Source organism: Cebus imitator, unplaced genomic scaffold (genome assembly GCF_001604975.1).
Source record: "Cebus imitator isolate Cc_AM_T3 unplaced genomic scaffold, Cebus_imitator-1.0 Scaffold592, whole genome shotgun sequence".
Lineage (NCBI taxonomy): Eukaryota > Metazoa > Chordata > Mammalia > Primates > Cebidae > Cebus > Cebus imitator.
In genome coordinates, this window is record NW_016107907.1 from 6,998 (window position 1) to 11,593 (window position 4,596).

The following is a 4,596-nucleotide window of genomic DNA, read 5'->3' on the forward strand; positions in this document are numbered from 1 at the left end:
CTGTTTTTTTTTTTTTTTTTTTTTTTTTTTTTTTTTTTTTTTTTTTTTTTTTTTTTGCTTTGTCGCCTGTGCTGGAATGCAGTGGCACTGTGTCGGCTCACTGCAACCTTCGTCTCCCGGGTTCAAGCGGTTCAACTGCCTCAGCCTCCCAAATAGCTGGGATTACAGGCGCCCACCACCACACCCTGCTAATTATGTAGTTTTAGTAGAGACAGGGTTTCACCATGTTGGCCAGGCTGGTCTCGGACTCCTGACCTCTGGTGAGCCGCCCGCTTCAGCCTCTCAAAGTGCTGGGATTACAGGCATAGGCCACTGCACCTCCCGTCCTGTGTTTATGGTTACAGATACCCTCCGGTCATGCTCAGGGAAACGTCTCCCCTGAGCTGTCTACCTTTCCATTGAGAATCCCTCCTTGAGCCCTTTGGAACATGTCTCATAAGGGACCGGGAGCACTTCACACACTTTGCAAGACAGCCTTTTTGCTGTAGGCCAGATCTTTTTTCTTTTTCTTTTTTTTTTTTTGGAGACAGTCTCATTCTGTAAGTCCAGGCTGGAGTGCCGTGGTATGATCTCAGCTCACTGCAAACTCCACCACCTGAGCTTAAGGGATTCTCATGCCTCAGCCTTCTGAGCAGCTGGGATTACAGGCACACACCACCACACCTGGCTAATTTTTGTATTTTTAGTTGAGTGGGGTTTCACCATGTTGGCCAGGCTGGTCTCGAACTCCTGGCCTCAAGTGATCCACCTGCCTCAGCCTCCCAAAGTACTGGGATTACAGGTGTGAGCCAGTGTGCCTGTCCTAGGCCAGATCTTTTTTTTTTTTTAATCTGAAATGAAGGCTTTTTTTTTTTCAGCCTCTCAAAAGACACTTTTTTTTTTTTTGAGATGGAGTCTTGATTTGTTGTCCAGGCTGGAGTGTAGCGGCGTGATTTCAGGATTACAGCCAGATGCCACCACGCCGTTAATTTTTTGTATTTTAAGTAGAGATGGGGTTTCGTTGGCCAAGCTGGTCTCGAACTCCTGACCTCAGGTCATACTCCTGCCTCAGCCTCCCAAAGTGCTGGGATTACAGGCCTGTGCCACCTCGCCCAGGCTAGGCCAGATCTTTTTTTAATCTGGAGTGAAGCCTCTTTTTGGTCCCCGAGAAGATACTTTCTGAGCACATGCTCTATTAGGCCTGTGTCTGGACTAGGGATAGAGCCAGGTTCTGCCTCTAAGGAACATACAGACCAAGTCCTGTGACACAAGTGTCCAAAAGCCAACAAACAGCTTATTTCACCCAATGCAGTGATGTGGAAAGTATGTGCACTGGGGCCTGCCTTCACCCCCTCAACCCTGTGCATCTTGAATTTAAACAGAGAAGGTAGGGATTGGATGGCGGCAGGCCCTTCTCCCCACCGAAGGAGTGACCTTGCTAGGCACTGCCTTCCTCTTCCCAGGCTTGGGCATGGCCCCCAGCCCCTGCTTCTGGGAGTAGGGGGGAGTTGACTGTAGTCCCTGGGACACCAGTTGGGACCTTCCTCAGAAGGGGATGGGGAACTCTTGGTGCAGGGTAGTCTGTGAGGAGGCCATGGTAGGGCCATCCCACTGACCTCCCTCAGCCCCATATCCAGCAGCCATGCCCACCTGGGAGGTGGGGCAAGGGAACCAGTGTCTAGCCATCTAGCCTTGGTTCCCGTGCACTCAGGCCTCAGGGCACGTTGTGGCACTTTAATCCACCAGCAGGGCCAAGGGCAGGAGCCCTCAGGGCACTAATTCTAAGACCAGCTGTAAACAAGGTCTGCATCCTTGGAAGTAGGTGAGCTGGTCTCCCTGCAGAACAGGCAGGTTTTCTACTTTCCCAGAAGGCCCCAGGACCTGGGTGATGTCCTCTCCCTCAAAGGCCCTCTCCTTCAGCACAGGGCTCCAGAGGCAGCCCCCCAGCCCGCCCCACTCCTGAGCAGGGGGCCAGAGCTGCCCCCTCTGAATGCCGCCCTGGGCAAGGGGTCCGTGCCCAGGAAACACCTGGTGGGAAATTCTCCTGTTTTCAAGAGTAAACAACAGGGACCTAGAAGATGCCACCATCCTCGGCCTCTGACCTCCAAAGGAGCCACATTCAAGAGAAGGGGTTCCCTAGAGAAATGAGACGGCCGAAGAATAAATGCCACCCTGTGCCTGCTGACTTCCTGCAGAGGTCTGTGGACTCGAGTAAATAATTTAATGGAAAACTCCAGAAGGAAGGCAGCCCATGGGAGCATGGCCTTGCCTGCCAGAAAGCAGGTTATAAAATGTTTCCACTGTCAGTGGTGGCTGGGGGGAGTCAGGATGCCTAGTTATAGCCCTGAGAAGGAAGGCTGCTCTGGGCTCCTGGGGGAACCGCTGGGCTGGGCAGGTAGGAATTCTTTAGGGAGCAGATTCCGGCCACCCCCAGGTCCTAGACTCCTGGGTGTGGTAGCTCCAAGATCTCAAAGCCCAGTCTCCCAGTCTGGCTGTCCCTGATGTGTCCTGCCCTCCTTCCCGCTCCCCAAGCAGCTTGCCTTGCAGGGGAGTAAGGGGAGAAGATTTCCGGCGGCCAGCGCAGGCCCAGCCAGGAAGGGCGTCCCCTGAGGTGGCGCAGCAGGAGGACCACTGAGAGTGGCCCACACGCCCTGCATCCGGCCCTCTCCCCGCCTAGTCCACAGCTGAGGCCTGGGGTGAGTCGGAGGCTGGGCCGAGTCCCCACCCCAGGCCTCAGGGCAGTTCCTCCTGGGTCCAACTGCCCCAGTCCAGGCCATCTGGGAGGCAGCCTGGGCGGGGAGAGTGAGAGGGAGGGAGGGCTCAGAGCCACTGCCCGGCCCCCAAGGCACAAACATTTCCTTTTGTGGTGGCTCTGAGTGCCCAGGCGGCGCCCTAGAGGCTGCTGGGGAGGGCTGGACACACCCTGGGCGATCGCAGAAGCAGAACCTCTCCTCACTGGATCTTGGCCTCATCTTGTGGAGGAAAGGATACCCCTCCCTGCTCTTTGTCCCCTGGAGTGGCCCACAGTCCCCTAGAAGGAAGTGGTCACTGCTTCTCTACGGGATGTTTCCCTGAATTACCCCTGTGTTTGTGGGAGACTCTGTGAGATCAGGGGTACAGCAGAGACCCAGGCCCGGACAGGAAGCGGTGAAGGGTGGGCTGGCTGGCCCCTAGCCTCAGGGTGCTCCTCACCGCCCCCCACTTAGCACCGGGCACAATGGGGCACAATACTACGCCCGTTGTTTCCATTGTTTCCGGCAGGCCTGGGAGCTATATTTGGCTGTGGGGGGATAATCGGGTGACTCATGGGAGGGACAGCCCAGGGTGGGAAGTGGAGGAGCTGCATCTCTGGAAATGCGGCTCCCCTCTGTTCGAAGGCCTGCCGCAGGTATTAGCCCTCCATGAGTGCTGACAGCCAAACTGCAAACAACTCCGGGGCTCCGGCCTGTAATCCAGCATTTTGGGAGGCCAAGGGGGACAGATCGCTTGAGCCCAGGAGTTTCAGACCAGCCTGGCCAACACAGTGAGACCCCTGTCTCTATAGAAAAAATCAGCCAGGTATGGTGGCGCGTGTGGTCCCAGCTACTCTGGAGGCTGAGGTGGGAGAATCACCTGAGCCCAGGAGTTCAAGGCTATAGAGAGCTGAGATGGCGCCACTGCCCTCCAGCCTGGGCAACAAAACAAGACCCCATCTCAAAAAAAAAAAGGAGAAAAAGAAACCGGCGGACCACAGCACAGCTGCCTCCCACAGCAAAGCAAGGCTCTGTGGTCCCTGCACTCACTCTCGGGATGTGAGACAGTGACCTCAGGGAGCACCCCAGCTGTCTAGAGCCTGGTTAGCTTACTGCAGCCCTGATCCCCTGGGGTGTCCACTCAGACCCCCTGAACTGCCCTAGATTCTCAGGCCAGTGTCTTACTTCTCCAAGGTGATAGCCTTTAAAGCAGACTTGAATGTCTGATGGGGCATGTTCCCCACAGGATATATATTTTGGTTTTTTTGTTTTTAATTTGAGACAGAGTCTCACTCTGTCACCCAGGCTGAAGTGCAGTGGAGTGATCTCGGCTCACTGTACCCTCTGCCTCCCAGGTCCAAGAGATTGTCCTGCCTCAGCCTCTCAAGTAGCTGGGATTACAGGCGCCCGCCACCATGCCCAGCTAATTTTTGTATTTTTAGTAGAAATGGGGTTTCACCATGTTGGCCAGGCTAGTCTCAAACTCCCGACCTCAGGTGATCCGCCCACCTCAACCTCCCAAAGTGCTGGGATTACAAGCGTGAGCCACCATGACCAGCCTCCCCATGGGATTTTTTTTTTTTTTAAATAGACGGAGTCTTGCTGTGTTGCCAGGCTGGAGTTCATTGGAGGTTGGCTTATTGCAACTTCTGCTTCCCAGGTTCAAGTGATTCTCCTGCCTCAGCCTCCTGAGTAGCTGGGACTACAGGCACATGCCACTATGCTCAACTGATTTTTGTATTTTCAGTAAGGACAGGGTTTCACCATGTTGGCCAGGATGGTCTTGATCTCCTGACCTTGTGATCCACCTGACTTGGCCTCCCAAAGTGTTGGGATTACAGGCATGAGCCACAGCGCCTGGCTGGGATATTTTTTTTTTTTTTTT